Here is a 19,774-nt window from a genome sequence, read left to right as displayed (position 1 = left end):
GGAAGCAGAGGCTTTTGCACTCTAGATAACAGATTATGCGCAAATGATGACAAGAAAAGGTTATTAGAGATCTGTGCGTCTGTGAAAATATCTATGCACGAAGCTTACAACTATGACCACCGTCACAGCTTAGCAAAAGATCTGGCAGAGAACATGAGAAAATTCTGTCCTATATAATATCGCTAAGTGGGTCTAAGGCTTCCATCCTGTTACTTGTTGACCAGTCTGGTGCGGCACTTGAAGATAGCAAAACGTTCAAGAAATTGTTCACACAGAACAATCGTATAAACATGCCGCCGTTTGATCCTCGAACAGACTCCTGTATGGACTACTACCCTGTCGTAGAGAAACATCTGAAGCATTTGAAAACAAATAAGTCACCAGCTCCGGATGGAATCCCAGGTCGGTTTTTCAGTGAGTACTCTACGGCATTGGCTACTTGCTTAGCTTGAACATATTGTGAATCTCTAAACCAGCGCAAAGACCAGAGCGACTGGAAAACAGCGCATGTGACTCCTGTGTGTAATAAGGGCTGAAGAACATACCTGTAGAATTACAATATCTCTAACATCGATTTGCTGCAGAATACTTGAACATATTCTCAGTTCGAATACAATAAATTGTCTTGAGACCGAGAAGCTAATGTGTGGTTTTAGAAAGCGTCGCTCTTGCGAAGCTCAAATTGCCCTTCTTCTTGCATGGTATTATGCGAATTATGGATTAAGGGCAACAGGAAGATACCATATTTCTCGATTTCCAGAAAGCGTTTGACATGATGTCCCAGTGTAGGCTGTTAAAGAGAGTGCGAGGATATGGAATTGGTTTGCAGATGTGAGAGTGGCTCAAAGACTCTTTAATTTGTAGAACCCATTAAGTTGTCCTCGACTGGGGGTGTTCATCAGAAACAAAGGGTATCATCAGTAGTGCCACAGGGAAGTGTGATGGCATCGCTATTATTCTCTATATACATAAATAACTCGTCGGAGAGTGTGGGCAGCAATCTGCGTTTGTTTGCTGATGATACTATGGTGTACGGTAAGGTGTGGAAGACAGGTAGCTGAAGGAGGATACAAGATGATATAGACAAAATTTCTAGTTGGTGTGATGAACGGCAGCTACCTCTAAATAAAGAAAAATGTAAGGTAAAGCGGATGAGCAGAAAAAACCCTTTATGTTCGGTTACAGTATTGTCCTGCATAACGAAGTCAGGGCGTAATGTTGGAAAGCGATACGAAATGGAACGAGCATGTGGGGAGTGTGGTAGGAAAGGCTTCGGTTTATTGGGAGAATACTAGGAAAGTCTGGTTCATCTGTAAACGAGACCGCGAATATGACGCTAGCGCGCCCTATGCTTGAGTACTGTTCGAGTGTTTGGGATCAGTAACAGGTCGTATTGAAGGACGATATCGAAACAAGTCAGAGGTCGGTACTAGATTTGTTACTGGTTGGTTCGAACATCACGAAAATGTTATGGAGATGCTACACGATCTCAAATGGAAATCCCTGGAGGGGGGCGACGTTCTTTTAGAGGAACACTGTTGACAAAATTTAGAGAACAGGCATTTGAAGCTTACTGGAGAATGTTTCTGTTGCTTCCAAAATGCTTGTGCGTAATGACCACGAAGAAAAGATACAAGAAATTAGGGCTCACATGGAGGCATATAGAGGGTCGTTTTTCCCTCCTAGTGTATGCGAGTGGAACAGGAAAAGAAATTACTACTATTGGTACGGAGTACTCTCCGCTACGCGCCTTAATGTGAATTACTGAGTAACGATGTAGACGTAGTCGTGGAACGAAAGTGTGGCTGCCAAATTAGTGCCACGATTGCTGAGTCCGGAACAAAAACAAGGTTGCGTTAAGGGATAATTTGCTTCGAAAAAAAAGCCCCGAAATGATACAAATTTTTTGAAAACTTATCACAGGTGATGAGAGTTTTTGCTATGCTTTAGAACCTGAATGAGAGCAACAGTCAAGTCAAAGTGTAACTTCGTCTCGCCCCAAGGAAGGTCGTCATGTGAAACTAAACATTAAAACAATGCAGATTTTTTTTTGACGTAAGATAGTTAACCAGGCTTTCTATCTGGTAATTATGATAAGATTGTTCAACAGTGTGAAGCGGAAGTGTCGTGATTTGTGACAGCCAGGTCACTCGATTTTTCCATCATGGCAATGCCCTGCACACTCAGCCCTGCCTGTGTGACAATTCTTGACCAAACACGGTGCGAGCTCTGTTCCTCAACCCCCCGCCCCCTTCCCTCCCCCTCACTTTTCTCAACCGACCTTGCCCCATTCGACTTTTTTGTTCCTTAGAATGAAAAGGTATGTGAAAGGAATGCGTTTTCTAATGTCGCTGAGGTGAAGAAAAAAACGACGGAGGCACTGTCAAATGGTTCAAAGCAGTATGGGACTTAACAGCTATGGTCATCAGTCCCCTAGAACTTACTACTACTTAAACTTAACTATCCTAAGGACATCACACAACACCCAGTCACCACGAGGCAGAGAAAATCCCTGACCCCGCCGGGAATCGAACCCGGGAACCCGGGCGTGGGAAGCGAGAACGCTACCGTACGACCACGAGTTGCGGACGGAGACATTGTCAAGCTTCACTGGAGATGACTTGTAAAAAATATTTTGTAAAGTGAAATAAAAGATTACACCAGTGTATTAGTGCAAGTGAACATTACTCTGAAGGGAATTGAGGGTTTGTGCTTAAAATGTGAATAAATAAGTTTAAAAAAAGTCTGATTGCTTTTGGGTACCCTCTCGTATTAGCACGTGCACCTGTAACTAGGCGAGCTTGAAACGACCCCAACCCCCCATTTCTTTTTGTCGCTAGGCAACCACAGGTTTGCTCGCGGTCTGCCGCTCTTGGCGGGGCGCCAGCCGACCTCCCGCCATGCCGCACCCCTACTGACGCGTTTCGTTAAAGTCGCCAGCGTGCAGGGTGGGGTGAGGGCGCGCCGCATTCTTGCAGGTCGCGGGCCACCTGCTGGCTGCCACCCCAGTCCAGGCGTCCGTCCGACCCTCACCAGCCAGCGGCGAAAACAGAGTTTCCTGCCGCAGCTTTTTATCTCTGCGCGAAAAAAAGGCTCAAACTATTCCTTTGTTCTAGACCACATATTTTCATACAACGTGTTTTTGTTGCGCGGCACAGAAACACTGACCGCGAGAGATATTTTCAATATTATTTTACGTTGTGCCAAAGGCCGTGAGTGCTAGAATCCGGTAATTGTCGAGCAGCAAGTATTTTTTTTTTTCAAATAAAACGACTGTTGCCAGCACAGGGTTTGTTTCCAGTACTATGTAAGAAAAAAAAAGATACTTTTTTGTATGGCTCACCATGTAATACTAATCTAGCAGATGACTTACAAGGAACCCTTTCAGTGGGAGGGTGCAAGTTCAATCTTTAGTAAATCTCATTTGAAAGTTTTGTGCTAATAATTGTGACAGGGATTATATTAGCTGCTTATGACTCACCTTGCCCGTCATGAGGGCGACGGAAATGAGTGTCCGAGAGGAGCAGAGGTCAACCTTGTATGCGATGTGTGAATTACACATCACAAAATGAACATCGTCGAGATTCAAGAAATATTCAAAACAAACCGATTAACTTGCTCAATGGACACCGAATGAAAAATGACGCGCCGCAGTGATCACAAAGCTTCGCACAGTCAAGATCGAAGGCGAGAACTCCTTGGGAGTTACAAACTGAGCAACGCTTTAAGCTAGGTAACCACTCCTACAGAATGCACATAGAAGCTGATAGGTGTAAGGGGGTGATGAGAACTGATGGATTACGAGGGCATGAAACACAATGCGAAATAGTCTGTCAAGGAGCTTATCGTGAAACTGGTTATCTTTTAAGGCGTACCTGCAGATAGTGCGACAACATGTTTTATAGACAGGGAAGAAACAAACATCCAGAGATGTAGTTCTCCAGTGGTATCAGGTGGTACGAAATGCAAAGTCATTACTTTTCAGGAGGGATGGTTTGCTCTAAATTAGTATGAGTTTCATACGCAGGCCAGGAATCTAGCAAAAGCAAGTTATTTTGACCAGCTGTTGGCCAAGAGCAGTCACCATATCACAGCCGTTGTTCTCTTACTTCCTTTTTCCCATTCTTGCTTACTGTGGAGTAAATGTTCCCTACTACCCATTGCTAGATCACGCACACAAGGGAATACCATAGGGAGTAGTGCACCTCCAACTTCACGTAGCACGGTAAATAACTTTCCAGTCAATTTACCATCCACATTAACAGTCGGCATAATTCCATACGAATGCGTTAAGGCATTGATGTTTGTTGATCTTCGTACAACTCTCTTGGCATCTCTAATTTCCAGGGTTCCTTTCAGATGGATTTCCTCTTCAAATCCCGGTTGGTCGAATATGAAAACATATTCCTTACTGAACGATACGATACGTTTATCTCATCTACAAATTTTCGAGCCGAGCTGACGTTTTATTTGAAGCTTCATCTTAAGTGTTCCAATCCTGTAGCACTAAAGTTGCGCAACCATCCCTTGCTTCCCTTGAAATCACTGTAATATATGACGCGCAATTTGATATTTATGATGTTCCATAAACTATCATGATCCACAAAAGTAGGTCATGCAGTTAAACTAACTTTCGTTGTTTGTACTCCTCGGAAACACCTCCTGAGAAACATAAATACTCGAAACCTACACCGAGGTGACAAATAATGGGGTACCTCCTATTATCGTGTCGAACCTCCCTTTATCTGGCATAGTGCAGTAGCTCCACGTGGCATGGCCATGCTACCTTTGCAGTAATCCATAATTCGGAAAGCGTTACCGGTGCAGGATATTGTGCACGAAATGACCTCCCCATTAAGTCTCATAAATGTTCTTTGGGATTCATGTCGGACGAAATGAAATGAAATGTCGTGTGGCTATTGCCTCCCGTCGGGTAGACCGGTCACCTGCTGCAATTCTGTGTGGGATAGTGATAATGAAGAACGGATGATATGCGTGGCTAAATCCTTCTCTCGACTTGTCCTGAACATTCTTCAATCCAGTCGTAAACAACAGTAGCTTGGTGACACGACATCGCTGTTTAGGAAAATTTGAAAATTTGTGGTAAGTTATGGGATCAAACTGCTGAGGTCGTCGTTCCCTAAGCTTACACACTACTTAATGCATCTTAAGCTAACTTAAGTGGAGGACAACACACACACGCATGCCCGAGGGGTGTTTAGGAACACGAAGTCCATGAATGGCAGCAAATGACCTCCTAGTAGTGAAATAAAACAATTTGCAGCAAATGATCGGTTAATTTGGACCAGAGGAACCTTCCATTCCACGTAAATCCTGCCCACACCGTTACTGGGCCACCACCAGCTTCACAGTGCATTTTTGACAACTTGGCTCCATGGCTTCGTGGGGTCTGTGCCACACTCGAAACCTAAAATAAGCTTCTACTGAAGGCGGGGCTCATCTCACCAGGCCGCGGTTTTGCAGTGGTCAAGAGCCAAGGTAATGTCATGCTGTTAGTAGTGGCAAAGCTATGTCGCCTGCTACCATATCCACTGACGCCAGATTTCGCCGTTCTGTCCTAACGGATATATTTAGCGTAGGCCGCACATTGATTTCTGCAATTATTTCATGGGTTGTTACTTGTCTGTTAGCACTGTCAACTCTACGCAAACGCTGCTGCTCTCGGCCGTTAAGCGAAGGCTTTCGGCCGCTGCATTGTCCGTGGTAATAGGTAATGACTGAAATTTAGCATTTTCAGCACACTCTTTGCGCTGCGGATCTCAGAATATTGATTTCCCTAACGATATCCGAAATGAAATGTCCCATGCTTCCAGCTCAAACTAACATTCGGCGTTCAGATTCTATTAATTCCCGTCGTGCGGGCATAATCAGGTTGGAAACCTCTTCATACGAATCACCTAGGTACAAATTAGAGCTCCGCCAATGCATTACCCTATTACAACTTGCAACTTGCCATTCCGCCATCATCAGGTGGTGCCGATGCAAGCAGATCACTAAGTTTTCACGGCTACCTGGCAAACCACTAGAAGAAACGGAAACCACACGACGCACCATGATCAGTATCACGGAAAAATCACTTGATGACACAGAGGCTCAACCTCGTGCCAACACCTGCAACTCTCTCGTTCACTGAAATAATATCTTCAGTAGAACAGGCAATCAGAGGGCTACCATACGACATGGCTGAAGAAAACGTGGATTCTTTCGACAGAACACCGGCAGAAATAATATCTCCAGAGTGAAAAAAAACAGCATTACGTAATCTCAGAGTAAATAAAGAGATAGCCGTTCTCCTCGCCGTCAAGGGGAACGCTACTGTCATTATTGAGAGACGCGACTATGAACAAAAGATGCTGCAATTAATATACGATCCAGCATAATGGAAAATTAAAAAAAGACCCGACTAAGAAAATACAAAAAAGTACCTGCAATTTGTTGAAACGTGGTGTGATCAAGTATAAATACACTCCTGGAAATGGAAAAAAGAACACATTGACACCGGTGTGTCAGACCCACCATACTTGCTCCGGACACTGCAAGAGGGCTGTACAAGCAATGATCACACGCACGGCACAGCGGACCCACCAGGAACCCCGGTGTTGACCGTCGAATGGCGCTAGCTGCGCAGCATTTGTGCACCGCCGCCGTCAGTGTCAGCCAGTTTGCCGTGGCATACGGAGCTCCATCGCAGTCTTTAACACTGGTAGCATGCCGCGACAGCGTGGACGTGAACCGTATGTGCAGTTGACGGACTTTGAGCGAGGGCGTATAGTGGGCATGCGGGAGGCCGGGTGGACGTACCGCCGAATTGCTCAACACGTGGAGCGTGAGGTCTCCACAGACATCGATGTTGTCGCCAGTGGTCGGCGGAAGGTGCACGTGCCCGTCGACCTGGGACCGGACCGCAGCGACGCACGGATGCACGCCAAGACCGTAGGATCCTACGCAGTGCCGTAGGGGACCGCACCGCCACTTCCCAGCAAATTAGGGACACTGTTGCTCCTGGGGTATCGGCGAGGACCATTCGCAACCGTCTCCATGAAGCTGGGCTACGGTCCCGCACACCGTTAGGCCGTCTTCCGCTCACGCCCCAACATCGTGCAGCCCGCCTCCAGTGGTGTCGCGACAGGCGTGAATGGAGGGACGAATGGAGACGTGTCGTCTTCAGCGATGAGAGTCGCTTCTGCCTTGGTGCCAATGATGGTCGTATGCGTGTTTGGCGCCGTGCAGGTGAGCGCCACAATCAGGACTGCATACGACCGAGGCACATAGGGCCAACACCCGGCATCATAGTGTGAGGAGCGATCTCCTACACTGGCCGTACACCTCTGGTGATCGTCGAGGGGACACTGAATAGTGCACGGTACATCCAAACCGTCATCGAACCCATCGTTCTACCATTCCTAGACCGGCAAGGGAACTTGCTGTTCCAACAGGACAATGCACGTCCGCATGTATCCCGTGCCACCCAACGTGCTCTAGAAGGTGTAAGTCAACTACCCTGGCCAGCAAGATCTCCGGATCTGTCCCCCATTGAGCATGTTTGGGACTGGATGAAGCGTCGTGTCACGCGGTCTGCACGTCCAGCACGAACGCTGGTCCAACTGAGGCGCCAGGGGAAATGGCAGGGCAAGCCGTTCCACAGGACTACATCCAGCATCTCTACGATCGTCTCCATGGGAGAATAGCAGCCTGCATTGCTGCGAAAGGTGGATATACACTGTACTATTGCCGACATTGTGCATGCTCTGTTGCCTGTGTCTATGTGCCTGTGGTTCTGTCAGTGTGATCATGTGATGTATCTGACCCTCGGAATGTGTCAATAAAGTTTCCCCTTCCTGGGACAATGAATTCACGGTGTTCTTATTTCAATTTCCAGGAGTTTACATTAAGAGACTTCGTCAACGCTCGGCGATAATACCGAGGGCATGCGGACTTCCAAAGATGCACAAAGTTGAGATGCGACAGCTAGAAATACGTACCCCCGACGTATCCCCTGACACAGCATTTGGCAAGCCTGCTACAACCCTTCAAGGGCAAATGTGCGCACCACATCCGGAATTCGAAGGACTTCATAGGCCGCCTAAAGGAGCTAACTTTACAGGAATCCGACGTCATGGTGAGCTTTAATGTCGTATCACTATTCACACGAGTCGACGTGCAAGATTCTATCAACTTAATCAGTGAGAAATTCGGGACAGAACTGACACAACTTTTCGGACATGTGTAAACATCGACCTACTTTGTCTTTAACAGCCAATACTAATCGACGGAGTAGCTGTGGGAACCCTCTCTCTCTGGTGGTAGCCAACCTATTCATGGAGAGTTTCGAAGACGTAGCCATGGAAACCATCGAACAGAAAGCTGTATGCCTCTTCCGATATGTGGACGACACATTTATTATCTGGCTCATGGAAAGGATCAACTATAAATATTTCTACATCTAAATTCCATCCCTAATAACATAAAGTTCATTATGGAAATCGAGAAAGGTAAACAACTACACTTTCTTAATGTCCTGTTACACACCATGTCAAATGGCTCGCTAGGTCACAATGTGTACCACAAGACCACACGCACTACATGCATCCAGCTGCCACCATCCGACTGAGCTGAACGGTGTGCTTAACACCTTGTTTCACAGAGCACATGCGATCTTGGACGAACAGAACCTATCAGCGAAACTCGAACACCTGTAGACTGTGCTCCGCAAGAATGGATACGGCAACCGCCAAGTTAAAAGGGCCTTCCGAAAACAGAAGCGCTGTAGGGACCAAGATGAAGAACAAATGGAAGAATAGAAAAAAAGGCCTGGCGTTTCTACTTTTTGCACGCAACGTATCGTTCAAAATAGGGAGACTATTGAAGCAACATATAATCGAAACACACTTCCGACCACCAGCTAAGACACGTGCTTTATTAGGAACGTTGAAAGACGATGTCGGCCTGAAGGGAGCGGGCGTAGACAAGATTCCGTGCGGCTGTGGAAAATCCTATATCAACCAAACAATTCGTTCGGAGGATCGATGCAAAGAACACCAACACTACACCCGCCAGGGCCGCCCAAGTCAATCTGCCCTAGCATACCATTGCATAGCCACTGGACACACAGCGAAGTAAGGCGAGACAAAAGTACTGTCTTCCACAAATAACTACTGCGACTGCACCTTCAAAGAGGCCATAGAAATTCGCGTAACAGACAACCCAGTCGACAGAAAGACTGGTTACCAACTCAGTAAGGCCTGGAAACGAATACTGAGCTCTGTCAAGGAGCTACGGTGCAAGCGGACATCATTCCCCCACGGCCGCCGAAGAGATACTGTGGTCTCCCTCCGTCCTCCACGCCACCACCACCTACAGCAGACACCGCTTCACCCACCACCGGACACGCCGCGCGCTTCCGGCGTATGGAACCACATCTGGATCCGCGGGCATAAATACTAGCGGCAGAGAGCGGATAGACCATTGCATCAGCATCAGCTGATGGTGGTACGGTTATTCGCAAAAATATCGTGGGCATTTGATGATCGTACTGGCTGGAGATGTGAGAACCCTTCGAAAAGTATTTACCCTGGGAAAGCCGTGGATCACACTTTATTTAAGGTTGAAACTACTTTGTCATATTCGGTTGTTAATTAAAATATGAAAGCTTCATCATTTTATGTGCGCTACCAGCATATCACGGTGGGTGAGTATCACGAACTGCTTCTTGAAATGTACTACAGAACGAGGAATAACAATCTCTATAGACGAAAGAAACTGGCAAATTCCATGATACTGTGTCGTCAACAGCACAAAAATTTGTTTTGGCGTGGCTGCTGTAGTAAACAAATGCTCCATTTACACGTCACCGCCTTTGTAATGATTTAGGACTGTAAACAAAACTTGCTACCACTTTTTAAAGTTGTACTGCGGAATTTTTGCTAGGTATCTCTTTCGCTACTATAACGTTATTGCTTACTGTGTCGTATATTTCGAGAAGCACTGAGCAATTACGAAGTGGTGAGATCGGCTTTTGATGTACAAGTGAATAAAATGAAATAAAGAAAGATCCCTTTAACAACAATTTTAGATAACAAATCTAGAAAAGTGTTTTTGCTTTCCCTCCTCTTTTCGCATATTTCGTACTATTGGTAAATAATAAACGGAAAATTAATATTTACCTTAATATTTGAACAGATATTTTTCTTCAGTGACTGTTGCTAGTACGAACTAACTTGTACCAAACTATCGAAACACTATCTCCCTATAGTTTACAGGACCATCTTCGCTGTCACTTTTAACCTTTTTTTTTTAATTTTACCCTATTCTTGAGGCACGATACAAATTCTGTTGACCTGAAAACGGAAACATTTTTTACCAAAGTTAATTCAAAACGGTTTTCAAATATCTATGGCATTTGAATCAAAAACTACAAACCACCGTTTTAAGTGTTTGTTTACTTACTCTAGAACAGCATAAAATCTTTAGTTCATTTCTTCCTCAAATTTTGGATATTCCTGTAATTTCCATCTATCGCCTATTTAAACATTATTTATGTACATGCCAGAGATATTTTATTATGTTATCTGTTGACTGTAGATCCCATGACACTAACAATCCCTCATACATACAAGGCAAACATTTCCCCTTTGTGTGTCAATGTTTCAGCAGATTTATGTTTCTGTTAATCACTTTTTACCAGTCTGAAGGCAACAGTTCTACAAACATCAGAAGTATCAAGTTCTGAGTTTTCTGCGGACCGACCTCTAAATTGTCTCCACAATGCAGGTATAGGTTTCCGTGTTTGAGAGATATGGTGACCTCTTCTCTACAGGTGAGAATATTCCATTTATGGAACAAGTCCCTACTTGCAAGAGCATCTCTGGCATAGCTTTTACTGTTTATACCTCTGCCAGTCGCAAAGAGCTCTTAGACAGATCAGAAAACTCACACGGTGCTTCTCAATCAAGAAGCTAAGTATGAGCGAAGCAGACACTACTTTCCCACGAGTCAGAAAGATGTTGCCGGACATACAAGTTGTTGCCAGCGTCGGAAAGCAGTTTTCATTGTCCGTTCTGTATTCTCTTAGCCAATATGATACATACGTTTAAAAGTATCGCCTTGTTCTCCACGGTAGCAGAAATTCAGGCGATGACAAGTTGCTTCTGATCTACAACACGGAGTGCTGAATTAAAGCTGTGGGAAACTGCGTTAGAAGTACATCAGAAGGTTATGCCCGAAAGTCATATGTTTCTAGACATTTGTGAGTGACCTCTGTAAATAGCTTTTATATCAGTCCAAGATCATATCGTCAAATGAAAGTAGATGAATCACAGTCTGATATCTCATAAATAATGCAACTGCCTCTTCAGTATTCAACAGAAATCTTTGGAGTACTGTGTTCTTTAAGTGGAGTGTCAATAGAGAATATTTATCCATACTTACGAAAATAGCCATATATGAATCCTCTAGGAATTTGTATCTTCTTTACACAGAACTCTTACGTAATGGAAGAATGGTTCCTCACAATTTTCTATACATGGCCGAGTTCATCTGTTTTCTTTATCACGGAACCTGCCTGAGAGATAATAGTGAGCTACAGAATATTATTAGATCGCTATTTCAAACCAGTTGCTGTAATTATCCTTTTTAACTTGCGTCTTTGTTGGGCCATCAGCAAACTAAATCCTGTATACACTTCTGTATTTTTTCTAGCTAACTTGATGCGACGCTATGTGGCTTCCTCTAGTACTACGAAATTTTATCTCCGATCTCTTATGTTTTCTGTACCTCTCCCTCCGTCTGGTCAGTGTTTTCCACATATTCCTTTCTTCACAAATTGGGCAACGAACTTCCTCAATTCTTATTTTGGGAGACCACGTAATTTACAATATCCTTCTATAGCATGACATCTCAAACACTCGGCTACTGTTCGTTTCCGGTATTCTTTGAGTTGATGGTTCAGCCCAGTACAATACATTGCTTTAGAATCACATTGTCATTAAACTTTTTGTGCCGTGCACCCGCGTTTAATTTCGGGTAATTCCCGCGGGTTTGGAATCCCTCTGGAAGCATGTCTATAGTTAACTTCTGGCTCGTATCACGAGCTCGAGCTGTTTACTAAATTGTTTACATCTACTAAAAAAAGACCTAAAGAAAATTTTTATGCCTCAGCAGTCAAGTGAAAGTTTCCTGCATAGCGTTCATACTTTTCTGCATTTTTAGTATGTTTACATTTCATTAAATAATTAACGAGTTGTCTCTGTGTTACAAGATAGCTGATTATCTTTTGTTAACTGTGGTCTAGTAACGATGCCTGCGTGCCTTGATTGAAATTTTTAATGAAGGCTTCTAGAACTGTGGTAGCGGCTACCGCCGTCCTACGTTAGAAGAGAAGGAGGAATTATTGCTACTGGCGTTGCCTCTACCACCGCCCCTATCATCATAAATTTGAACCATATTTATCAGTCATTTTGGCTACTTTGAAGGCAATGGAGTTTTGACAGTTACTGGCAATAGCTGATGGTTGACATTTGTGACATATTTATTTGATCATAAGTTTTTCTGATTGTAATGTAAATGTATTTTTACTTCATTTAATATTCCTTACTAAATGGAAGTGATTTTCGTACTGCTTTCGTTTTGAGGTGTTTACTATCAGTTGTGTTATTGAAATATAGTATTTTTACTTTTGGAAGTAAGTTGTTAATGTTATTCTTGGATTTCTGCTTTAAAAAAATAAATCGATTAGTGTTTTAGAAACTTCAATAAATTTATTATGGCTCAGTACCTTTCCAATCAACACTAGCTCCCTGTAGCATTTCACCTTTCAGCTTGACTTAATGACGCGGGGGTATATCACGCAATTTTTTTCAGTTCTGGTGTACGATTATTGAAAAAAGATACCCTTTCCTATATAATGCTTGAGGAAGTTTTATTCAAATGCAAACCGTTTTTCCTTCCAGTGTTCAGCGAATTGCGGTTGCAATTTATTCTTAAAGAGTCAAAATTGTCAACAACAGGTACCTTGATCAAGTATAGCTGCAGGAGTGGCAGACCTAAAATTTCGCCGGCCGCAGTGGACGTGCGGTACTAGACCCTACAGTCTGGAACCGAGCTGCCGCTACGGTGGCAGGTTCGAATCCTGCCTCGGGCATAGATGTGTGTGATGTCCTTAGGTTACTTAGGTTTAATTACTTCTAAGTTATTGGCGACTGATGATCTCAGAAGTTATGTCGCATAGTGCTCAAAGCCATTTGAACCTAAAATTTCGAAAACACCACAGATCTGCTTGACCGCCATTTCTGGGCAAAAATATGCCTGGCTGCCACAAAATGTGATCCCATAGGAGACAGAAGAGGCTACTATGTTAAGGAAAATAAAGAACCTTTTAGGTTTCAGTGTTAAAAGTCAGTATAGACTATTTTCATAGAGAAGATTCCTTCGGGCAACAAAATTCCTTCTTTACAGGAATTTCTTGCCAGACATTATATGTAGAGGCAGTGGAGCGTGGGAAGGGGGGGTGGGGGTGGGGGTGACTGAACCCCTACCTAATACCCTTTATAATTTGTAGATCAACTGTATGATGTATCGTACTTATTTGTTTGTAAACGTATATCTCTTACGCATACAAAATTATTTGTGTGTAACAGAGTGTAATGATATTTCAGAATAGGTCATAAAAGCATTTTCTAAGCAGCTAACTAAAAAACCGTGAGATTCATCCTACGATGGGTTCAAACTTCCACATGATTTTGTGAGAAATGAACCGAAACAGCATCTCCATTTGTGTAGACAACCTTCAATATCTCGAGGAGTTATTTATTTTTCTGCTAAATTTTATTTTGGAGCTACGTTCAACAGAGTATCAATGTTGTAGCCACAACACTAGATGAAAAAATTGAATTCAGCAAACGGGCCCTGCTTTCACAAAATTCTGAACGAAAGTTGAAAGATACCATTTAAGCAGTACATTCCAAACAGTGTACTGCTTCTTAGATAATGTAGAATACGTCTTTAGTAAATCATGTACGGAAGTGAATTTTAATGAAGCACATCTGTCAGCTCACAACACACTTTGGTCCTATATATTTATTTTCAGATACATTACGCCCAATGTAGGCAATAATTGATGCTAATTCCTTAATCTATTAATAAGTTCATTATCTTACTCATTATCAACGAATGTAGCCTCTGTTTTTGAGATAAGCAACTAGGAAGCTGTAATGCAAAAAATCGAAAAACATCATCATTATGGCCGTGACAGCAGCGGAAGTGAATTTTGTGCGTCCAGTGGTTGATGAAACATAAACCAATAATCAGTGTACTCGAAGGATTTAACATTATGACGTAACCAAAAGAAAGTATACGCAAAACAGCGCTGTACAGCAGCATGCAGCTTTACTGTGTGGATAAATGATGATGGCGTCCTCTTAGGTAAAATATTCCGGAGGTGAAATAGTCCCCATTCAGATCTCCTGGCGGGGACTACTCAGGAGGACATTGTTATCAGACGAAAGAAAACTGGCGTTCTACGGACCGGAGCGTGGAATATCAGATAGCTTAATCGGGCAGGTAGGTTAGAAAATTTAAAAAGGGAAATTGATAGGTTAAAGCTAGGTATAGTGGGAATTAGTGAAGTTCGGTGGTAGGGGGAACAAGACTTCTGGTCAGGCGAATACAGATTTATAAATACAAAATCAAATAGGGGTAATGCAGGAGTAGGTTGAATAATGAATAGGAAAATAGGAATGCGGGTAAGCTACTACAAACAGCATACTGAACGCATTATTGTGACCAAGATAGATACGAAGCCCACGTATACCACAGTAGTACAAGTTTATATGTCAACTAGCTCCGCAGATGAAGAAGAAATTGAAGAAATGTATGATGAAATAAAAGGAATTATTCAGATAGTGAAGGGAGACGAAAATTTAATAGTCATGGGTGACTGGAATTCGGTAGTAGGAAAAGAGAGAGAAGGAAACGTAGTAGGTGAATGCGGAACCGGAGTAAGGAATGAAAGAGGAAGCCGCCTGGTAGAATTTTGCACAGAGCATAACTTAATCATAGCTAACACTTGGTTCAAGAAAAATGAAAGAAGGTTGTACACGTGGAAGAAGGCTGGAGATACTGGAAGGTATCAGGTAGATTATATAATGGTAAGACAGGGATTCAGGAACCAGGTATTAAATTGTAACACATTTCCTGGGACAGATGTGGACTGTGACCACAATCTATTGGTTATGAACTGTTGATTAAAACTGAAGAAACTGCAAAAATGTGGGAAATTGAGGAGATGGGACCTAGATAAGCTGAAAGAACAAGAGGTTGTAGAGGGTTTCCGGGAATGCATTAGGTAACGATTGACAGTAATGGGGGAAAGAAATACAGTAGAAGAAAGAATGGGTAGCTTTGAACGATGAAATAGTGAACGCGGCTGAGGATAAAGTAGGTAAAAGGACGAGGGCTAGTAGAAATCCTTGGGTAACAGCAGAGATATTGAATTTAATTGATGAAAGGAGAAAATACAAATATGCAGTATCTGAAGCAGCAAAACGAAATACAAACGTCTCTAAACTGAGATCGACCGGAAGTGGAAAATGGATAAGCAGGTATGGCTAGAGGACAAATGTAAGGATGTAGAGGTTTATCTCACTAGGGGTAAGATAGATACTACCTACAGGAAAATTAAAGAGACCTTTGGAGAAAGGAGAACCACTTGAATATCAAGAGCTTTGATGGTAACCCAGTTCTAAGCAAAGAAGTGGAAGCAGAAAGGTGAAAGGAGTATATAGATGGTCTATACAAGGGCGATTTATTTGAAGACAATATTATGGAAATGGAAGAGGATGTAGATGAAGATGAAATGGGAGATATGATACTGCGTCAAGAGTTTGACGGAGCACTGAAAGACCTAAGTCGAAACGAAGCCCCCGGACTAGACAACATTCCATTAGAACTACTGACAGCCCTGGGAGAGCAAGTCCTGACAAAACTCTACCATCTGGTGAGCAGGATGTGTGAGACACGCGAAATTCCCTCAGACTTCAAGAAGAATATAACAATTCCAATCCAAAAGAAAGCAGGTGTTGACAGATGTGAAAACTACCGAACTATCAAATAAGTCACAGCTCCAAAATACCAACGCGAATTTTTTACAGACGAATGGAAAAACTGGTAGAAGCCGATCTTGGGGAAGATCAGTTTGGATTCCGTAGAAATGTTGGAACACGTGGGGCAATACTGACCCTACGACTTATCTTAGAAGCTAGACTAAGGAAGGGCAAACCTACGTTTCTAGCATTTGTAGGCATAGAGAATGCTTTTGACAATGTTGATTGGAATACTCTCTTTCAAATTCTGAAGGTGGCAGGGGTACAATACAGGGGGCGAAAGGCTATTTACAATTTGCACAGAAAGCAGATGGCAGTTGTAAGAGTCGAGGGGTGTGAAAGGGAAGCAGTGGTTGTGAAGGGAGTGAGACAGGGTTGTAGCTTGTCCCCGATGTTATTCAATCTGTATATTGAACAAGCAGTAAAGGAAACAAAGGAAAAATTCGGGGTAGGAATTGAAATCCAGGGAGAAGAAATATAGCTTTGAGGATCGCCGACGACATTGTAATTCTGTGCGAGACAGCAAAGGACTTGAAATAGCAGATGAACGGAATGGACAGTGTCTTGAAAGAAGGAATAAGATGAACATCAACAAAAGCAAAACGAGGATAATGGAATTTGGTCGAACTAAATCGGGTGATGCTGCCAGAATTAGATCAGGAAATGATACATTTATAGTAGTAAAGGAGTTTTGCTATTTGGGGAACAAAATAACTGATAATGGTCGAAGTAGAGAGGATATAAAATGTAGACAGGCAATGGCAAGGAAAGCGTTTCTGAAGAAGCGGAATTTGTTAACATCGAGTATAGATTTGAGTGTCAGGAAGTCGTTTCCGAAAGTATTTGGAGTGTAGCCATGTATGGAAGTGAAACGCGGACGATAAATAGTTTGGACAAGAAGAGAATAGAAGCTTTCGAAATGTGGTGCTACAGACGAATGCTGAAGATTAGATGGGTAGATCACATTACTAATGAGGATGTGTTGAACAGAATTGAAGAGAAGAGAAATTTGGCGCACAACTTGACTAGAAGAAGGGATCGGCTGGTAGCGCATATTCTGAGGCATCAAGGTATCACCAATTGAGTATTGGAGGGCAGCGTGGAGGGGAAAAATCGTAGAGGGAGACCAAGAGATGAATACACTAAATAGATTCAGAAGGATGTAGGCTGCAGTAGGTACCGGGAGATGAAGAAACTTGCGCAAGATAGAGTAGCACGGAGAGCTTCATCAAACAAGTCTCAGGACTGAAGACCACATCTACAACAACAACATGAGATAAGAACCAACGGCGTTGCGCTACTGTTCGTAGATTAGCCTTCTGTTCAGGAAGGAGGCTTTAAGGCCCACACGGTCATCCTCATTTCAACCTTACTTTGTTTTCCTAAATCACATCAGGCAGCTTGTGATGTTGCAAATTATTACGAGTTGCCATCTTGCACTGAAAGCCCAGCCTGTCGTATGGCCGGGAAGAGAACATTTTGTTTCTCATGCTGGCACAAATGACGCTGGCTAGTGAGTCGGTCTTTTCCATACTTTGTGTACCAAATTCAATGTATAACATAACGACACTGTTAAAGTTCCAAATCAACTTCACTACTTTCAAAGATATAGATTTCTCCCTAAAACACATAGTAACCGTGCTAGCATTGTGACACGGAGTTAAGGACTGTAATGTATTCTTCTATAGCAGTGTTTTACAACCTTTTTGAATACGCCACCCCTTTCCAAGTGAAAATATTTTGAAGACCCCCAGAATAAAAATAAAAGTATGTGAGCGGTTTTAAAGGTAACGTATTCAATTTTATTTCTTTTGATACAATACGTATCGAGAAATTAAGTGCAACGTGAAAAGATGTGGCAGTGCTCTGCGGGCAGAGATATAATTATAATCTTTGCCGCGGAGAGACGTGGGAGTGAGAAAGGGTCAGTGGGGGCTTAGTTGCTCGTTTTCTACATCTACATCTACATGAATACTCTGTAAATCACATTTAAGTGCCTGACAGAGGGTTAATCGCACCACCTTCACAATTCTCTATTATTCCAATCTTGTATAGCGCGCGGAAAGAATGGGCACCAATATTTTTCCGTACGAGCGCTGATTTTCCTTCTTTTATCGTGGTGGTTGTTCCTCCCTATGTAGGTCGGTGTCAACAAAATATTTTCACAATCGGAGAAGAAAGTTGGTGATTGGAATTTTGTGATAAGATTCCGTCAGAACGAAAAACTCCTTTCTTTTAATGATTATTAGCCCAAATCCTGTATCATTTCTCTGTATCACTCTCTCCCAGATTTCGCGATAATACAAAACGTGCTGCCTTTCTTTGAACTTTTTCGATGTACTCCGTCAGTCCTATGTGGTAAGGATCCCACACCGCGCAGCAGTATTCTAAAAGCGGACGGACAAGCGTAGTGTAGGCAGTCTTCTTAGCAGATCTGTTACATTTTCTAAGTGTCCTGCCAATAAAAAGGAAGCCTTTGGTTAACCTTCCCCACAACATTTTCTATGTGTTCTTTCCAATTTAAGTTATTTGTAATAGTGATTCCTAGGTATTTAGTTGAATTTACGGCTTTTAGATTAGACTTATTTATCGTGTTACCGAAGTTTAACGCGTTTCTTTTAGCACTCATGTGGATGACCTCACACTTTTCGTTATTGAAGGTCAACTACCGCTTCTCGCACCATTCAGATATCTTTTCTAAATCGTTTTGCAGTTTGTTTTGATCTTTTGCAGTTTGTTTTGATCTTTATTAGTCGATCAACGACAGAGGCGTCTGCAAACAACCGAAGACGGCTGCTCAGATTGTCTCCAAAATCGTTTATATAGATAAGGAACAGCAAAGGGCCTATAACACTACCTAGGTGAACGCCAGAAATAATTTCTGTTTTACTCGACAACTTTCCTTCAATTACTACGAACTGTGTCCTCTCTGACACGAAATCACAGATCTACTCACATAACTGAGACGATATTCCATAAGCACGCAATTTCACTACGAGCCGCTTGTGAAGTGTCAAAACCCTTCTCGAAATCCAGAAATACGGAATCGATCTGAAATCCCTTGTCAATCTCACTCAACACTTCATGTGAATGAAGAGCTAGTTCTGTTTCACTGGATGTTTTCTATACCCATGTTGACTGTGTGTCAATAGACCGTTTCCTTCGAGGTTATTCTTAATGTTCGAACACAATATATATTCTAAAATCCAGCTGCATATCGACGTTAACGTTACGGGTCTGTAACTTGGTGGATTACTGCACTACCTTTCTTGTATATTGGTGTGACCTGTGCAACTTTCCAGTCCTTGGGCACGGATCTTTCGTCGAGCAAACGGTTGTATATGATTGTTAAGTGTGGAGCTAATGCAACAGCATACTCCGAAAGGAACCTAATTGGTATACAGTGTGGACCAGAAGACTTGCTTTTATTATGTGATTTAAGTTGCTTCTCTACTCCGAGGATATTTACTTCTACGTTACTCATGTTGGCAGCTGCTCTCGATTCGAATTCTGGATTATTTACTTCGTTTTCTTTTGTGAAGGCATTTCGGAAGGCTGTGTTTAGTAACTCTGCTTTGGTGGCACTGTCTTTGATAGTATCTCAGTTGCTATCGCACACAGAAGGCATTGATTGTTTCTTGTTGATAATATACTTC

Source organism: Schistocerca gregaria, chromosome 1 (assembly GCF_023897955.1).
Source record: "Schistocerca gregaria isolate iqSchGreg1 chromosome 1, iqSchGreg1.2, whole genome shotgun sequence".
Taxonomy (NCBI): Eukaryota; Metazoa; Arthropoda; class Insecta; order Orthoptera; family Acrididae; genus Schistocerca; species Schistocerca gregaria.
The sequence above is the reverse complement of the archived record's forward strand: the minus strand, read 5'-3'. Positions refer to the sequence as shown.